This window comes from Zosterops lateralis, assembly GCF_965231275.1.
Source record: "Zosterops lateralis genome assembly, chromosome: Z".
Taxonomy (NCBI): domain Eukaryota; kingdom Metazoa; phylum Chordata; class Aves; order Passeriformes; family Zosteropidae; genus Zosterops; species Zosterops lateralis.
This window is the reverse complement of record NC_139800.1, coordinates 23,338,777-23,359,060: the sequence shown is the minus strand read 5'-3', so window position 1 is coordinate 23,359,060 and position 20,284 is coordinate 23,338,777. Positions and strand designations below refer to the sequence as shown.

The following is a 20,284-nucleotide window of genomic DNA, read 5'->3' as shown; positions in this document are numbered from 1 at the left end:
CAACCTCTCTCTTTCTGCTCCTTTATACTGCAAGTCTTTGATTGTTAGCTTTCATTTTACATCATTTCCCTTATCCTTCATCAGCAGTCTTGCATTTCAATGTTTGTATGGCTTGAGCAGTTCTCCTTCAGGATTTAACTTGTATGCTCATGGTCAAATTTTTAAATCCATGGAGTTAATCTGGGTTTAATGTAAAACCAGAAGCATGTTATGGTCCAGTGCAAGTACACACGCAGACCTCTGCTGCTTGGCCTCTTTTTCTCTGGCCAGCAAGCTGGAGAAAGACGCACAAACACAAATGCAGACACATCTAGGGCACAGACATATCCTGTTCCTTCAGCTCTATCTTCAGCATTATCAAAATTAACAAGTAGTCACCTTAATCCTGCTCACTCATCAAAAGCCCTCTTGTTCCTGTGGATCTGAATCCACAGCTATTGGCTTCTTATCTTGGAGGCAAAGTAAATAAAAGAAAGGCAAAGAAAAAAAAATTACACCTTTCTACTCTTGCATAAGCTTCGCACCAACCTTCTTGTTATTGATAAGTAGCTTAAAGTGCTGTTTGGAAATGAAAAAGTCACCCTGGTAAGATAACCTCTGGTCTTGGCAATTCCTCGTAAATTACTGTGTATCTCTGACTGGACACAGTTTCTCTTACTTTTGGCTTAGACTGGGGCAAGCTGACACCCTGGATCACAGAGTGAGGTACCCCATGGTAATCCCTTGCACTTACTAGTAGTGTTTTATTAAGTGGTATTGGGCCTTCTCTCCAAGTTTCTCTCCTGCCACCACTTCTGCATTTTGTTTTGACTGGCATTTCCTCTGCCCAGAGCAGAGACAGGCATAAAATGAGATTTGCCATTTTATAGCCCAGGAAGAAAGGACATCTCAGGAGCTGCACTGGATGGCAGAGCTACACTCGCTGGTACCTAGTCTGAGCTGCTGCATGGAGAGACACCAGGGAGGATGTCAGTACACCAGAGAGAGGAGATACTGTAGGGTATGAGGGCAGTGGAGAAATGGCAGCTTTGGTGATGGCTCCTCCCAGGAGAGAATGAGAGCATGGTTGTCCTAGGAATTAATGTGATCTTCCTGTGGAAAGTGAAGTTTGACCATGTGAATTAAGCTTGCTACTTTGGAGTGGGTGAGGAGATTTTGTTGCCTGTGCCACTGCTCCGTAGTTTTCCTCAGGAGGTAGTGTGTTGCATTATTGTTGTTCCTGCTGGTGTTGTTTTAATCTTTCACAGGAGATTATATAAAACAGCCTCTCCATGAACCAGAACACATCTCTGGGGAATATGATGACAGCATCTATATCTTAAAAAGCCATAAAGTAGAGACATACTGTAGAAAGTAGTCATTCCCAGTAATAAGTGCAGTAGGACATCCAGGAAAGATACCCTATTGTGACAAGTTTGAACACTAGTGCAAATCTGGGGAAAAGTACCTTTAAAACCACAGATGTTACCATACTTGTTATTTTAAAGGATTTTCCTTCCCTAAATTACTCCTGCAGCCAGAACAAAGCCTATTAACCCTTGGAAGACCATAGCCGTTTCCTGATGCTCTCCAGCTGTGAATCTTAAAATTGATTCCTCTTGAAGCCTGCATCACAGACATCCTCCCTTAAACAAGCAGGTCCCCAGCATTTTGCAGGACTCATACTTTGGTGTACTTCAGCCCACGTGGACCCTGACCTTGATGGGTGAACAAACTGAAAAAGGGTTTTCTTCTTCCCTGATCTCACACAGAGATTAATTTCTTGACTATATATAGTAGATGTGAGGCCTGATAACAGGCTTGTTTCAGGTCTTGCAGGAGCTGAGGCAGGAAGAGGGAATAACTAGAGTTCCCAGTCACAGAGGGGACAGAAGCAGCTTTCAACTTTCCATTTACAAAATGTGCTGCAACTCAGAACGAGACACTCATGAGGTATTGCTGTATTCTTATCTGGAGGTACAATCCTCCTGCATCACCCATGCTGCAGCCCACAAGATGGAGTGGGAAAGAGTTTCCTTGCTGTGCGACTCCACTAGTCTATTAGAAGAATTCAGGCCACTGAGCTTTAACTACATTGGGCCACACTTTCAGAGCTGAAATGCCACATATATCCCAGCAGCTAGTCAGTGAAAGAGCAACAGACTCCCAAACGTGATTGAGACTGCCTGAGCAAGGTGACGTGTAGGATCCTGTTTAGAGTGAGTGGAAAGCCCTGGGCAGAGTGCAGGTCAGCCTCTCCAAATATGACACTGTCTGCCTCAGTTTACCCTCTCTGATCAGTGTGCAAATTATGCCAGGAGCCACTGCCCTCAGTTAGGCTTCATTAATGAACTCCAGGACCAATAAGTCAATAGATCCCAGAGAAGTGTCACTATTACAACCATCTACGACAAGGGAAAGCACATTCCCAAGCAGGGACAGTGTGGAAGGCCTAATGAACATTAAGCAGAGCACTTGTTCAGCACTGGCTTTGTCGCTGCTGGGCAGCCTTGTCCTGACAGAGCTCCTGTCCAACCAGGGACATACATCCATTCATCATTAGTCCTAATGCAAGCTTGGGAGTTTTAAAGCCAGGGCTAAATCAGACCATCTTAATTTGCAGGCTTAATGCATTGCATATTATCCGTATCCTTCCTATGGGATTTATCTTGATTAAGTGCTAATTTGTAACTGGTGGTATACCCAATGAAGTGACTGATGAGAAGGGTGCCTGGGTTGAGAGTCTGTGTTTTGGCAGCAGTGTAGGCTGGAGATGGAAACTGCAGACTTCCCACTGCAGACACTCAGGCAGGCAGCACATTTTATGCCCACCCCCATCAGCCTCATAGGCAAAGTGTCCAGAAGGGTTTAGCTTGGGTTATTCTTCAAACTGTGATGGAAACTGGACATCTGCAGTGGGAGAGAGGACCAGCCCCGAAAGGCTTTTGGCTGCACTTAAAATGTCAATCCCCATACTGTTGTATAGCCCTGTGTGGGCAGAGCAGTGCAGGTCAGCACAGGCGTAGATGCTTCAGAAAACCAAGTGCAGGCAGCTCTTTACACACCCTGACTGACACACCTTTGGTTGCCTATTGGGCTCCTCCTGCTTGTGCCCACAGCTGAGCTGTCTGCCCCATCCCCTGCACTGACACCCTGCCCAGCCCCTACTCTGCCCAGCCCCTACCTGTCTCATTGCTTCCACTCAGTGTCCACCAAGAACCAGCTGGTGCAAAATGTTCAGTGAATGAGATAGTTTTAGACTCTATCAAAGCCCTGATTTGACCACAAAAAGCTGGCATAGCCCAACAGCAACATAAAAAAGTCTCTTTGAGATGGGCAGAGCTTTTCCAGGAGCCGGGAAACTCCTATTTCAGGAACAAACTTTCCACCTTCACCAGACACACCAAATCTCAGATCAATCTGTATCAACATGTAAATTTTACAGGGTTTGAAGAGAAGTGACCTTTAAGCAGAAATGGGTTCTCAACTTTTGCTATCACAGCATTGGCATTTCACTGAAATAAAAGCCTTTATTTCATCTGGCACTTTGGTATCTGTGTCGGATTCTGGAACCACCCGCTCCCTCTCCCCCTCCACCCCCCCCAAAACATAAATACAAACTGAATATATGCCTTAAAAAAATGCTATACACAAAAACACACATGCAGAATTCAGGTCAAGCTGTTTCATAGTCCTATTTTACAGAAGACTGAAATGCAACTTCACCCAGATTTCTCTGATGTGGTAATAGCAAACCCAGAGAAGGCATCCAAAAGTTTTAATTTATGTTTTATGCTGTACAGAGGTGTTCCCAAATAGCATTTCTCATTTTGACTGTTTTTCCTAATGTTGAAAATAGTGGGCAGTTTCCCAGGTGATGGGTATTGCTTTCTTTTACTTGAGTAACTAATGACAGCATTTGAGGAGGAAGGGGGGCTTTGTGTAAAAAAGAAGTTAATTAATTTCAGGGGTTTTAATCTCTTTTCTTTTGTACCAAACTATAAAACAAAAATTCTTCAGGAGCCAGAACATGTACCTCCAGTAATCGAAAGAGAGGCAAGGATCTGACTAATAGATATTACGTTCCATTATATGGTCTTGAAGTCAATAAACATTAGGTTACCTTCATGCAGTGAAAAAAGACCAGATTTATTAAAAAATCTTATCTGGAGGGTTTGCATTTCAATAGGATGTGAATTTGCATATTTTAACAATAACCTCCCATCATTCTGTCTGATCTGTGCTCAGTTGGCCATACAGATCACTTTATCTTGAATAGATTATCACCGGTTTAATAAACCCTTCATAATATGCAGGTATAACAATGGTACTTCATTGGATAAAGAAGGTATTAAAGTTCTTTTTCTGGAAATAGGGGTGGCCCAGCTAGTGATTAACTTTATACCTCTGTACATCCCTGTGCTGAATACCGATTGAAGGAGAGTATTCCCATTATTCACATTCAAAATGGACCAGCTCTTCAGAGCTCCTGTTAACTCCTCCTTGCCCATGGCAGCTGTGCAGAGGTGGGAGTTAAAAAAGCTGAGGTAACCAGGGATGTTATCTCTAGCATTGGCCACTACCTGGAACATCAGGAAAAGCTGATATTCTTCCCCCAGGCTGGGTCTCTCACATATGCAGGATGATCAATGCCAAGATGTCTCATGAATGAGGAAACATCTTAGTGATAGCTGGAATTAGGGTCAATGCATTGCTCAGCAAAGGGCCAAAAAAACTTTTAGGCAAAAATCTTAGATTACCTGTTTTCAGTTAAAAATCAGCATTTTTCTTGCTTGTCTCCTCTCACAGGCTTTTACTAACTCACCATTTCAACTTTCCACACAGAAGTTAATTTTCCACTGTTTGCGCTTTAAAAGGGGTGAGTCCATCCCACAGCTCCCATGTCCCAGATTGTCATCTCAAAATGTTTGGTTGGGAGAAGAACATGCAGACCTTCAGCAGGAGCACCAAGGAGTCTCTGACAAACCACAGGGCTGCCTTTTGCCTCCTGCAGTTTCCACGGAGACAGACTATTATTTACATATGCCTGCAGTTCCAGGCCCCTGACCACCCTTCTCATGAGACACAGGGCAGAGCATTAGTACCAGTGCAGCAGTGACAGGGGCAAATATGATTTTCATGTTGTCCTGCAATTTTTGATTTCTTCATTTTTATTTCTTTGTTGACATTTGCACCCTGACTTGAAAAAAAAAAAAATAGTACACTACCTCTCCAGGGTACCCAGTACAAAGCAGGCAGCTGTGAGCATTAACTGTGCACATACACAGCTTAGACAACCCGCAGGCTACTGTGACATTAAGCCCGAGCTTGTAGACCTTAATGAGAGATAATGTTTGCTCAGGACCAGCTCTGTGGTCATGCAGCCTTGGGATCTGGACTGCCTCACATCTGACCAGCTGGGAGCATAGGAATAATGAATTTAGGGGCTGAGTGTCCATGCATATATGAGAAATAGAGAGTATGTCACACACCCATTCCCCAAGACACTCCTGAGGGCAACTAGAACTTTTCACACTCTCTCCCTCCCCTGTTTTCTTTTTCTCTGCTCAAGCTGTGTTCGTGCTTGCTTTTCCAAAGCTCTCATCAGGAGATTTTTGCTTCACAAGAGCCAACATGCCATTGTGCTGCCTGACAGTGGGAGCACAGCAAGGCTAGTGAATAATGGAAAGTTATTGACCTATAATAACCTGGTATTATTGACCATAAATGATTTAGTTAAAGCGTGCACAGACACACACACGCACACACCATCTCACGTGAAGGAGCTGAATTCTGAATTTCCTTTGTTCAGCACTGGCTCAGTGGAGATTGTCACAGGGGCATTTTGGACTGGCATGAAATTAATGTTAATCAAAAACATCTCTGAGGATCCTCTAAATAAGATTATTGTGGGGAACAAACACAATACCTGGAGTCAAAAGTAGATTGTCCTGAGTCTTTACTTGAGGGTCATGAGAGCACAAACCTTTCATGAACTTCAGCAGAGTGAGCAGTTTTTAAGGTTGAAGAGGACAATTTTCATTAAGCAGTTTGACCCCTGCCATAAGGCAGTCTAGAGACTAACTAGCAAGACCAATAACCTGCCACCAAACCAGAGCACAACATTTAAGGAGAAGGGAAAACATCCACTTTTGATGTCAGACTTCCCAATTTTCTATTATTTTTTCTTTCTGCTGGGCCAGCTGTTTACCTCCAGAGTGCTGACATCAGGTCCTTTGGAGGCACAAAGTTTTGGTTGCCCTTCTGGAAAACATACTCAGGGCTCAGGGCTGGCCTTAGGTGCCCCTCTGGATCCACAGGGTCAGAAACTGCCTCCCACCTGCCCTGATGAGACCCCAGCACCCCTGTGTCTGAATGGAGGCCTGTGAAAGTGCAGGTGTCTGAGGTGGTGAGCTTGGCTGGATCAGATGAAGATGTGAGCAAGTACCTCTTTAGCTGAGCCAGATTTCTGAACCAGGTATAACCCCAGTCACTTGCAAAATTGCCATATGCCCTCCTAAGATGTCCGTGTTTATGTCAGCATCTGAATTTTGTGCCTGAGCCTTATTTTGGAAAGCTCCTGCCCAGCTTATGACAGGTGAAACTTTGCAGCTCAGACCTGTTCCTGATTATATATCAGTGCTCTTCAAACAGCCATAAAAGCTTCTCATGAGCTTTGTGGGAGCTGTTCTTTATACACAAAATAGCCATGCCCACTGTGCCTGGCTTTCTTTGTTTTCTCAGGGTCAGATGGATGAAAGGAAGGATTGCTTTGGTTTCAGATTTGCCTGACTGGGAGCTCTTGAGAGAGGATGCAAGAATAAAATTTTAACTCTCAATGGCACTGACCTGTGGTAAGGAAGCAGCTATGAATTGGCATTTACAGCACAGAAAAGTGTCACGATGCAGGGATTCTTTCCCTTGTTTTTCCAAGATCAGGGCAATATTCTCCTACTGACTCCAGCAGGCAGTGGAATCACCTGGAGCTGCTCCTGCAGTCAAAAATCACTGCAGACAGACAGTCACTGAAGTCAGAGGTGCGATCCAGTCTGTGTACTGAAGTAACTAACTTTTGAGTACATTTTAAGTACCTAATGAAGCAGGCTTCCTGGAGTAAATCCTTAATTTCTCCATCTAAGAAATTGGGTTTGCATAATTTAGTTGTTTAAATTTAGGCAGCCAAGAGCTCCCTCTGGAGGTCTCCAAGCAGCCCGTTCCTCTGCATGGGCACGACCAGGCACTTGCTTCAGAAAGGCAATTTCAAGATCTACCTGTGATTTCAGAACAAGCTAAGTCTTTCCAGTCAGGAAATAGGCTCTCCCTCATATTTTCCAATTTTTTCTCTAGTACTAAACTTAAGCTAGGGGGCAAGGCCAGCTGGAAATTTCAGAATTTCTCCCTGAAGTCAGTCAAGGCCCATGATATCCTAAGGTAGATCTACTTGTCACAGTTAGCAGTGGCAGCAGCACAGTGCCTTATCTGTATGTGCACACCATCAACATCTCTGCACACCCCTGAGACCAGTCCAAAATATCTGACTGTAGCAGAATGTGACCCAACCCACAAGTTTTTCAAGGGGGGCAGATATGGGGGTGCTGACCTCCTAATTCCCTCATGAAAAAACTGTAGCTGGGGATGTTCAGCCTAAACCTCAGGAAAATGTTTTTCACTGAGTGCGTGTCTGGTCACTGGGACAGACTCAAAAGAGCACCAAGACTGTCATAGTTAAAGAAGCATCTAAGCAATGCTCCAAGTATATAGACGAGTTTTAGGTACACTACAGTGATCATTACAGGTCACTTACAACTCGAGATTTTTCATGATTCTATGGCTTTCAGCTCTATGCTTCCTCTCTGTGAATACAAGAGACTGGGACTGTTATACCAGTATTATCCGTACCTTGGTACCATGGACCCGTAGAGCTTCTAACAAATATAAATTCCCCTTTGCACACAACCCCATTTAATCAAAACCTTGCTGGTTTAAGCAGTCTGTTTTATTAAATTACCAACCTGTGAAGCCATTAACTCAATTAGAAGCAGTAGTCTGTAGTCTTCAACAACCAAGGAGTAATATTGCCATGGTAGACATTATGCAGGTATGGGACATTACAATAACAGTGAGAGTTCATATAACATCTTAAAACTTTACAATTTTGTAGGAATAGTATCTAATTAATCCTCACAATGGGCCCTGAAGGTAAAGATTACTCTCTAACCCCTCTTTCCATGGAGGAAAAGTGGGGAAGGAGATGATAGGTAATAGACTTCGGAAAAGTGTACAAGGCCATAAATTTCCACAGTCTGCATTCAGAATAAGAAGGTTCCCCAAACTGCTGCTTTCCTTCAGAGCAAATCAACACCAAGTGACCATTTTCTCCCTTTCTTGTCTCCATACTTTAATGTGTTATGGGTTGAGTTATTGTAAAAAAAATTTGAATGGTGTAAGGGTAAGAGTGTAAAAGTAAATAACACTAAAGTATTACTAAAAGTTAATATTTAAAGTAAATCATACAGAAATAAAGATGATAAATAGGAAAAAGAGATGGATTTGATTTGAATTTGAAAAAGAAGTGACAGATTTAGGATCAGTATATATTTTTAGCAAAATACTGAGAGAAAAAAAAGCTGAAACAATGAAAATCAAATAATGTTTCTTGTAATTAGCATTGCCAACCATAAAGATTCATCATCCATAAATTATCTCAATTCTGCATGATAAAATAACATAAATAAGAGAAAATTTATTTTCACATTTTTGTTTTCTTTGAATAATATTTTAAGCATTAAGGATTTTCTTTTATTCTGAGATTAAAATTCTAGTTTAAAAGTTGCTCATGTCCAGAAGTTGAAGATTTAAGGAAAGTGCCATATGTCAGGAGACTGATGTTAAAACCCCAAAAGCTAGAAGCTCTGGCAGTGTTTGTAAGCAGGGCTAGACCAGGGCTACCTTTAAAAGCAGAGAAGTTTGCATTTTACCCTTATTCAAAGAATTAATTAGTAGTTTATTTAAAATAGATTATTAAAAAAAAGCCTTATGTTTGCTCTCAATGGTGATGGCTCCATTTTATCTCCTTTCATATTTACACCATGTAGCACCCAATTCCCACTGCAGAGAGAGAAAGTACAAACTGGCCCAAATTTTCAAATATTCTCAGCATCCAGTGGACCAAAATCTTTTAATTATCTGTCTGTGCATTTGAGAGCATCCTGCATTTGAAACAGAAGGCTCCTTAAGTAGTGTGATTTCTTGCTTGGTTTCCCCCTCTGCATTTTTTTTTGCTCTTAGCATCACATCTCGAGACTATTTCTGCATTGTGATTTTGGACATATCCTGCTAGGAAGCACAAGCCTTGTTCTCCTCCGAGCTGCTTCAGGCATGCCAGTGTTGCTTGGGCTTGCTACCCATCTACCCAGGAGCACCAGGGCCCAGGAGCTTAGACACACACACTGCAAAAGGTTAATGGCCACGGCCACCAGAAAGTTTATAGCTGGACTTCTTCTGTCTCTGCAAAACGCTCCCTCCTCAGTCACCGGACAAGGAGGGTAAGAAGGGAGGAGAATGCTGCTGGATGCAGTTCCTAGTGAGGCCCCTCCAATTTGCTCCTTCCAACTTAATGTAAGCTGAACCTTCTGTGCAAGTGAGCAAGGGGGTCAAGCTTGCAAGCAAGTGGGAATGGGGGTGATGAGGAAAGGAGAAAATAACTTTACATAACTTGGAGCTGTTAGCTGTGATGCCAGAGGTGGCACACTGCTTCTGGCCACTAACACATGTGGACAGGTGAACCTTTACACCGAATCAATCATCATATTTATTCTAATTGTATCGTAATAGTCCCCCAGGAGCTCAGTTCAAATGAGCTTGACATTATTAAAATTTTAATGCCCAGTTTTCATAGCTGAATGAATATTTAAAGGGTATGTCCCAGGCTTAAGTTATGATGATGAAGAAATTAATGGAATGTCTTGTTTAATGCTTTGGTACATGTTGATGCAGAAAAAAAAAAAAAAAAAAAAAAAAAAAAAAAAAAAAAAAAAGGAAAGAAAAAGAATGGTTGTTCAGGGCAGAAAGAAAGAAAGGCAATATTTAGGCATAATTAGAGGAGGAGAACACCAGTGATGCATTAGTATCAGACATCAGTTTTGTTGGATAGGTCTCAGCAGAGGGGAAATATTTATCTTTCTGGAGGGGAGGAAGTCAGGGTGCAGTCAGGGATCAGAAGAGAAGCAGCTCCACTTGAATGACAGATCCGAAACCAGTCTCTGGGAGTCTCTGACCACATCCCTACACAGTGGAATGAGCTTGCTAGCCTTTGTTGCCTGGAACAGAGAGAGAAAATCACCTTTGTTACCCAACCAGTATGTTTGTTTATTTTAAGTACCCAGATCAACTTTGAAGGATGGCATAATCAATTAGCAAGACTCATCAGTCTGGTAATTATGTTACAGATAATTGTCAAAACATAGGACCAGATGATATCAGTTATACGTAGATGGGAGTGAGAGGTAGCTCCTTTTGCACTGGGGGGCCTGATACAGCCTGAAACTGGTACAGGCAATTGCACTGGGGGTCTGGAGTCTGGAATGATTGCGGGGTTATGTTTCTGTGTTTGTGTTTGGGTTTTTTTCAAGCCTTCCATTCTTTTCCCAATTCAAGAAACATTTCAGAATCTATGGTGGGGTTTTTTTCCCCTTTTTGAAGGCTCTACTAAAATCTGCAAGGTTTCAGCTTGTGCTTATTCATTTACTGATAGAAACTAAGGACTAACTTGAGCATCTGGATGGGCTTAAAATCACACCCCATATGCATTTCCTAGCTGTGAAGGAGGGCAGAAGAAAAAGGTAATACTATAAGTCCCTTCACAGAAGATTTTCTCTAAAGGGGCATTATCGAGATTAAGATAATCTTATTTTTCCTCTGAATCTTTCCTTGTTTGTTTTCTTTTCTGTAAAATTATTTTTTATTTTCCTTTTGCCAGCTCAGGAGCCACAGCCCTGATCCAGTGCACAGCTAAAGGGGCTTATCATCAGAACAAAGTGCTCACATGTCTAATTTGAGGTCTGATTTCAAACCAGCTTAGACAAGTCAGTGGCATGGCTGCTGGGGGTTCTTCTCAAATGGAGTTTGTTTCAGGCTGTCTAGAAAAAATTTAAACTTTATTTGTTTGTTAATAGAACTGAAAGGAAGGCACAACCATAACACCTGCATAGGATAGGGATACATCTTGAGAAGAAAGAAATGCCAGAGCATTCTACATGGAATAGATTTAGTTCTGGGCCTCCAGATTGGTGGTTCAGAACTGAGGTGATGGACTCCTGTCTGTTATACTGCAGCAAGCAGGAGACTTTAACCTTTGGGAAAAAAAGGAAATTAGGGTAGGAGGAAGAGAGTGAACACATCAACCTTGAAAGCACCAGTGGTGGGAGAAAAACATTTTCTGGATCAAGTGTGGATCTAGCCCAGCACCAAGGAAAACCCTGCTTGCAATCTTAACATGGTGAGAGCCTCTTTCAGTTCTCGGGGAGGCTCTGAAGCTACCTGCACATTTAGATCAGTGAGAGAGCCTGTATTTCATGGTCCTGGCAGTGGGTGAAAGCAGCTAGTTAATTTACACAGCTTACTCGGTTGTTTGTTCAATGGCAGTGCTGTGGAAAGCATTTCTCCACAGGCAAAAGGGCTGGCTGTGGTTCTTATCTTTGTGGCCAGGCATACAAAGCTACAAGCACAGAAGGTCTAATCTTCTTGGATGGATGGTGGCCAAGGTCTTTTTGCACTCAAAGCACTGAAGTCAGTGGAGCTTGGCCTTGCCTAAAGTCGGCAGAGTCAAGCCAACCAACCATTAGTGGCAAAGGCAATGTTTGGGTCTTGCTTCAGACGAAGAGATAAAGCCTAGAGAGGGAAGAGCACAGCAGGAAAGTTCCAATAGCCAGAGGTCATGGGCTCAGGTTAAGGGAGAGACAAGAGCAGATGTTCCTCTCCTAGTGAGGGAACAAGGGTTATGTCTACAGCGCCTTCAGGGATACAACTGTCTCTCTGACATGATTACTACCCTGCCCATGTCTGTGCTGAGGAGTCTCCTGGCCTCTGTGTGACCATGGTGTGCCTCACATGCAGAAAACACCCCACCTGCCCAACAGACAGCAGCAGAACAGCACCAATATCACCTATGGGACCACTGGGATGTGAGGTCTGAGGGGAGGCTTTCAGCTGGGAGGTGCCAGGAGAGAGACCCACAATCGAAAACACCTTAGCTGAGCATGCACCACAAAACCCATCTAGGACCCTCAGCATCAGCACATGTTCTCATTTAAATGCTGTGATGCCTCATACATACTCTTAGCCATCAGCAGAGTAAGATCGGTGCTTGTTACTGTAAGACTGTCTTTGCTGTATCCATATGGACTACCTTCATATTCTGGGGGAAATGGAGTGCTTAGTCTGGAGGAATGGAGGCTCAGGGGAGACTCTGTCACTCTCTAAATCTACCTGGAAGGGCATCATTACCAGGTGGAGGTTGATCTCTTCTCCTAGATAACAAGTGACATGACAAGAGGAAATAATCTAAGTTGTTCTAGGGGAGGTTGAAGTTGGATATTAGGAAACAGTTCTTCACCAAAAGGGTGGCCAATTATTGGAACAGACTGCCAAGGGAAGTGATGGAGCCATCATGACTGGAAGTTCAAAAACTTATAGCTGGAACATTTTTGGGCACGGTTTAGTGGTGGACTTGTCAGGGTTGCATTAACGGTTGGATTTGGTGATCTTAGAAATCTTCTCCAATAGTAATGATTCCAGCATTCTACGACTATGCTGTTGCTCTGCTTTGAAGGAGTTTGGGACCACAGTGCCTAGGCTGAAAGAGAATGAGATCTCTTTCTACTTAATACATGCTATGTTGGCTAATAGAAAAAATTGGAGATAGAGAAAAATTATTTTTGATAGAAGATGTATGGGCACATTTTAAAATTGTATGCAAATTATTTTGAGATAAACTCAAGAGGGAAATTACAAGAAAGATGGGATTGTGGAAGAACTTTTCCCTACTGATACTAGGGAAGAAGGGAGGAAAGGATAACAAAAGACTGACTTAGTTTTGCGTTAGAATTTGATGTGTTTATGAACAAATTTCATAGTGTGATTGCTCATCATATCAACAGGGAAGGAGGTTTAATAAGCAGAAAGTTCATTCAAGAATTATACCTCTGCTATCAGGATACACATAAAAATAAACCCTTTTATGTAGCTTAGCATGACCAGAGGGCCAGTCCTGGAGCTCTCTATATGCTTGAGTATACTCACTAAATGTTCAGGGACTTCTCACTCATGTGAGGGCTCTGGGGCTACAGATATATTTTCAAAAGTCATCATCCACAAGATACCCTTCTTTTCCAGGAAAGAAAGGTAAGTGCAGAAGCCAAGCAACACCCATGAGTGCAATAAACACCCACCTGAGTGATCAGGGCATCATCTTCTTTCTTTAGTCACTAAGGTACAGTGTGGCAGCACAGTCTAGTGAGTGAAAATAGACCGATTGAACACCGTTTTTACACTGTGACTGGCCAAAATTTTAGGGAAGCTCCTGCTGTCTCTGTCACATGCAGATTTGCATATGAAACAATATTTATAAGATGTAAATACTTAAAAAAAAAAAAAAATCTTGCCTTTCTCATCTCTCATCTCTTCGCTCCAGGCATCCTGTGTTTTGTCTTCAAACGTCCTGAAGACTGAGCCCTCCCTTTACCCTACCCCACCTCATTTAAAACCAGAGACACCATAAGATTGAGCACTACATGCTCAGCTACCCCAGGAACAAACAAAACGGTTTGCTGTATTGGAAAATCTCTAGTTGCCTATTAACAAGATTAGCAGTTTCTTCAAACTCAAGCCCAAATTGTTCTGTGCAGAAGAAGTTTTGTATTGAAGCCACAGGCTTGTGCACATGAACATGAACTGAACTGGAACCCCTCTAGGTTCATCTATACAGGAGAAAAGGAGGAAGATGAATCAATAGTTAAACAGATGGGTTATAATGTGTTTTATATAATATATAGAAAATACTTTCAGAGAGACAGTTGGTAGCAATCATTCTCAGGGGTAGGCACCAGAGAATTGACTGATCTGGAAAGGTCAGACCTTTCAATAGGGTTTTTTCATATTTCACACATTACCATTTCAGGTCTTCTCCTCTGTTTGTGCGCATATGTATTGCACATATCTCAACAGGTGAGGAAGATGGTGGCAGGGAGGAATTAAGACTCCTTGACTAAGATGAGGTTTGGGATAGTCATTTCAGAGGCAATGCATTACTAGCAAGGTAAACCTAAGTGATTTAGTTTGGAGTTTTTTAACAAACTTTCTAAAATACTTCCTCTCCTTACTCTTTTGTTAATCCAACATTGTAACAATTCAGAGTTCCCACAGTAAATGTGATTAATGTGTAATTTCACGTCAATCCATGGAAACACAGCATTTACCTCTGTTCCCATGGGGAGAGGTTTTTGCTCTGTGCATTACCACTCAAATACAAGAGTCTACTTGTGTAGCTAACCTGTGGTGAAGAAACCTTCCTGATCCTGTAGCATTTGGAGAAATTTCCCTGAGCTGAGCCCCTGAGCCCTTTGGGTGTTTTTTTGTTTTGTTTTGTTTTGTTTTTTTGGTTTTTGTTTTTTTTTTTTTTTTTTTCAGAGAAAGGAGATTGCTTTGGACTCATGCTTATGGCTATCTAGTTTAGATCACAGTAATGCAATTATGTCACTCAGTATTAGGTACAGAGTGAGTTACTCAAACTTTGCAATTACACATACACAATTCAATTGTAGGTGATTTTCTTGGATTTTCCAACTTTGACACTGATACACTTTGCATTTCCTTAGGGCCCTCTATCAGGACAGATTTCATTCAATGCTTCAAAAATTATGACCCACTCCTACAAACACTTTCCTGCCAATACATTTGCTCACATAAATAGCTGTATTGAATTCAGAGGAATTGCTATTGTGCACATGGCAGACTCAAAAAAGACTCGTGGCAGACTCAGTTGGCAGAAATGGTAAAACGAAATTTCTCTTAGTGTTCTGGGGAGAGATTTTAAACAGAAAAACCTATCCCACCAATGAGCTAAATCATGAACATATTTTCTGAAAATTTCAGAGCAGGTATTAAGCTATTCCTTGCTCCAATTAATATCTGAGCTATGTCATGAAACCATCAAGAGCTACAAATTATTTTTAGGGAAAAAGTTGCTTTGGATGGGATTTTTTTTCCATTAAGCTAACCAGCAAGTACAGAGATGCAGAAGTGTCCAGTAAACATTTGCTAAGACCTGCTAGGTGGCATCCTTCATGATTAGATCACAGCTGAGTTTCACAATTGATTTAAGGGACTGACACCTGAACAATACCAAACATAACATCACTGAGCATGAAGAGTTTATCTGCCATTATATCTGTCCATATAATTCAAGCGTAGAAATGATTTGATGGTTGGTTGGTTGGTTGGTTGGCTGTTTAAAACTAGAATTTAGATAATTTTTCTTTCCATCAACCACCTTCATAGTATGTGGTGATATCTTCATTATATAGAATAAAAAGTTGAGAAAGAGGCAGATGTAATGATGTGTCCAAAATCACTCAGAAACCCAGCAGAGAGCTGGAAACAGGCCTTGCCAGAAGTTAGCACCTCTACTTTTTTTAGTCTTTGGAAAATTCCAGAAACACGGGCAGCAGGAATCCTTTTTGTCATGGTTTTTGATAGAAACCAAACCCCGCAATATGTCCTCAAGAATATTCCCTTTTTTTAAGACCTCTAAGGATGGTAGAAAGATGATTATTATTATTATTGTTGTTATTATTATTATTATTATTGTTGTTATTTAGATGATCACCAGGATAGTCTTCCACCGTCCTATAAAACACACAAGCTCTAGAATAACCTTTTATCTGCTGAAGTGATATAATCCTTAAGTACAACCAGCAGATTATCTCCAACATGCCCCTCTTCTGCTTGGCTGTGATCTTCCTAACTATTGGTGGCATTTAATTCATCTTCAGTAGTCTCCTCATTTTCCCTTTTTCTGCCTGTCTCAGAGCATATTTTAAGCTATTCAGGATATCTCCATATTTTTAAGGGTTTTTTTTCCATATCTTCTTTGTTATTTTTTTTAATCTCTGTATTTGTCCATTCTCAAGTAGAGTTTTAAATCTACTTAAAAACACAAGGTACATTGATGAGCAATGAAAAAGTGGGTGAGAAAAGAAGGAAAAGTGTAGTAGGAACAGTGAGAGGAAGAAAGATGGAGACAGTGAGAAATCCGCTGTCTCTGCTTCCTAGTCTTCTTTCCCAGGTGATCCTTCTACCTGCTCTAAATTAATATCAAAGCCAGAGGGAGCAGAAAAAGGTTGGTGGGGGAAAAAAACTACAACCTTAGGAAAAGAAAAATCATGCTGCAGAAAAGTGTCTGTCCCCTGTCTAATTCCTGCAGAGGCCTGTAGGTGATGGTGCTGAGAAAAATACAGCAGCAAGCTCTGACATTTCATTTCTGTGGAGAATTGAAAAAGGGCTTGCTATAATTCATCGCTTCTTGTAACTCAAACCCTTTCTGACAGGGGTACCTGCGCTGTCTTTTAACAGTGGCACCACAGCAGCTGTAATTGGACATGAAAAATGATGTTGTGTTTCTACTTGCTGGGAGAATTGGGGAGGGGGTAGGTGGGGCAGTGGCAATTTGGTGTGAGATGGTGATATCTGGCATAATTTGGATGGGTGGGGTTTTTGGAAAAAAAAAGGAAGGAGAACCCAAAATGAAGGGTATGAGGTATAGTAAGTATGATCACCTTGCCTAAGGTTTGCAAGGTGGTAATAAAGGTGGAATTCAGCAGAGTTGAGCATGCAAAGACTTACAGGAAAATGAGAAGTGTGGTGTACATGAAGTTCTAATTCCACCACCAACACAAATTTATGGCATTTGTGAGAAAAGAACATACAACCTCTCTTCCTAAAATGGGCCTATTCACAGCTGTAGTGGTGCTTCTTCCCAGCACAGATGGGGACAGGCTTTTCCTAACTCCACACTGGGAACACAGTTGTGAATAAAACTCTGGTGTGCTACTGTCTCACCACCTCTTTGAAAACCATGCCTATATATGTAACCAGAGAAACAAATTAAATTATTTGGCTCTTGCCTAAATCTTTGTGCCTCAGTGGTCCTCAGCACTTCTTTGCTACAAAATTGTTGTTGAGCGAAGCACTTCAAAGTAAAGTTTTGGCCAGTTGGGACTCTGAATCATGAATGAGGATAAACATTGTCCTGATTTATACTGGATTTATAACTATAGAGCATTCTGGTACTATAAAGTCAAACATCTCCATATTATGGAGAGAATAAAAATTTTTAGTCAGGTCTTAAAGGATGGTAGAGCATTTAAAGGAGGTATAAATGCTTTTGGGATTAACAAACGGTAAAAGAGTTTACTCCTTTCACATCCAACAGGGATGACACAGAACAAGGAACCTTGACCATACTTCAAATGAGAGCATAAAGAGTATCCATGAACAGAGGAAGGAAGGACCACTGAAAGGACAGGAGTGTAGCACATCCTAAAGGAAAGTCTAACAGAGTCCACTCACTCCATCTATCAGTTCAGCTGTTGGACCAGCCTGCCCTGGGTCTTTTCCCATGTAGCCAAATCCCTTTTGAAGCCTTACAGTAACAAGGGTTAAGCAACACCTTACAGCCACATCTGTAATTCCACAGATCCCAGGTGGACTTCCTGATGGTATTAATCAGATTTGCTGTCTGGCAAATATTCTTTCTCCTGTCACATTCTCAAGGTCCACCAAGACAGAACAGATATTGAAAATGTCCATATCAGTATTTCCCTAAACACTCTTCAGAAGGCTGGATTTTGGAATATAAAATTTGGTTTCATTCTACTTAATTTATGGCCATTTCCAGATAAAGAATAAGCAGTGAATTTGAATATTTGAATTCCTTTCTCCTCAAGAAGGCATTTCCCCAGACTGAGGAAGCTACATTTTTCTGCCATTTTATTTCCCCACTTGGCCCCTTTCTGGTCTCTATGATAGGTCTTTGCTCCCAGAACGCCTGTGTAAAAAAAAAAAAAAAAAAAAAAAAAAAAAAAAAAAAAAAAAAAAACCATAGATGGAGAAAGGAAACTTAATTATTTTCCTCTCAGTGTTTCTCCCTATAATTGGTGTCTTTCATGTCAAGATTATCTCAATTTGTATTATGGGCTCTGTTCAGGCAGCACTTTCTCTTTGGTCTATAAAGAGATTGTCAAGTGTATAAATCATCGTGTACATTAAATTGCACTAGCCTTTAACTTATTAATTTCCCCAGTTTTTTCTTCCTCTGCTGGATGCTCATTTGCTTGCTCTTTTTTTTTAACTTTCTTCGATATTGTCTTCTTTTTCTCACTCCTCAATCTCAGGAAAAAACAAACAAACAAACAAACGACAAACCCCACTACATCACAAATAAACAAACAAAACACAAAGAACCAAACCAAGACAAAAAGAGAAATAAAACACAAAAACACAATCAAAGTCCATACAAATATTTGTCTCCTTTCATTTTTGCTAAAGGGTCTGATAATGTCCTCTGCCTTGTGCAAACTGACTTCGTTCAACTCAAAGAGGGTTGAAGCCTGCCTAGTTTTTCTCAAGGCAGGATCCAAAAGTTACTTGAGTTCAGTACAAATTTTCATGGACTTTAGCAAGCTTCAGATCAGAACCTATATGGGTAGATTTATGGGATGTTCTGCATCTCAAGGCTGTGTCCATTTGGACTCCAGACTTTGCCTCTCAAGGCTGTATGCTGCACACCTCCCTTAAATTCCTGGCTACTTTCTCTTACTGACTGCTTGGGATACAGGTTCTGGCTGTCTTAGAATAAGCACCAAGGACCTCAACCCCCCTCTTCTGACTGTAGGAGTTGGATTAGTCATAGGGTCCACATCAGGAACCCATAATTTGTAATAAGGGTGCAAGTGTTAAAAGTAATCGAGTCTCAAGTCAGATGATGGTACGTGGATGGTCAACACTAACCTGCCACAAACACAAACAGTCAGAGGCTGAGCAGCTGAGGGAATAACTGAGTCTCAATAATTCTCATTGTCCTGCACATGAGAAACAAGGTGGGGTTCATCTCAGTTATGTCTAAATGCAGAGACAACGTTGTCTCCATGATCAGTAGAGAGGAACAAGCACTGTGAAAGACCATACACTGTTTATGTCTCAAACACCAAGGTTAAGAGTGGCTTAAAGTTACACTTTCTATACATTTGGAGTCACATGACATAGAGTGATGTCATGTCCTCACCTGTGTGATGTCAGATCTTTGAAGGCATGCAACAGCTAGCTGCTCACATGTGGGCATAAAGGAGCCCCGTGGCAGGATATCTGTCCTGCTGCTGCTGCTTCATATATCACTTCTGCCCTGCCAATATCCTGTGGTACCTATGTGGGCAACAGGTCTTTGTAGTGGTAGAAGTAAGGGCTGATACAAGGTTTAACTATTACCAGATTCTTTGTTGGTTTTAGCACTTCAGCTGTCGGATTTTGTTGGATGATACTGGCATAGAGGAGAGCAGAAACTGCTCAGTAGCATCTGTAGCCATTGATCCTTCTCTTCCAGAGTGAGTCTAACTGTAGTCAGTTTATGAATAAGTACATTTTCCTCTGGAGACAACAATACAGCAGGATATGCTAGGCTCTTCATCATCTTAACCTACTTGTCAGCCAGCTTGATAACTTGTTATTACTAAAAATGTGTGCAGAGCAATTAGAATAAATCTAAGTTATTATGAAGCACTTTGGAAAAAAAATAAAAGGTGAAAATTAGGGAAAAAAAGGAAAAATAATACTAATGAACTTGCTGCCCAACTGTGATTAGCCACAAAAAATGGATGGATATTATTCCCTGAAGGCATCTTGTGACATTCATCAGCCAATTTGTGGTCTGATTTTATTGGGAAGACATATGTTAAGAGATTCCTATTGCCTTCTGACCTCATGCTCCTTGCAATGCTTGTTTGAACTTCTACTTTCTTTGTTGGTTGAAAAATCAAAAATATATTTTCATTCTACTCAGAGGTGGTCACACACAGAAAGATATTTTGAATAGCCCATCTGCACAGGGTATTGATTGCTCTTTGTGACAAGGAGTAAGAGGCAGGGAAGGGCTTTTAGATTAAACTCTTAGCTGGTTCTGATCCAATCTGCATCTCTGGCTATTGCTGGGTGTGTTGCATCCTCATCCCTGTTCTTCAGGTACACGCATCATGTT

General features: G+C 41.4%; 1 protein-coding gene across 1 annotated transcript in view; it reads left to right on the top strand.

Annotated features, from left to right (window-relative positions):
• The window catches only part of CELF4 (CUGBP Elav-like family member 4), a 693,954-nt gene that overhangs the window by 371,360 nt on the left and 302,310 nt on the right, over positions 1–20,284 (top strand). The window lies entirely within an intron of this gene.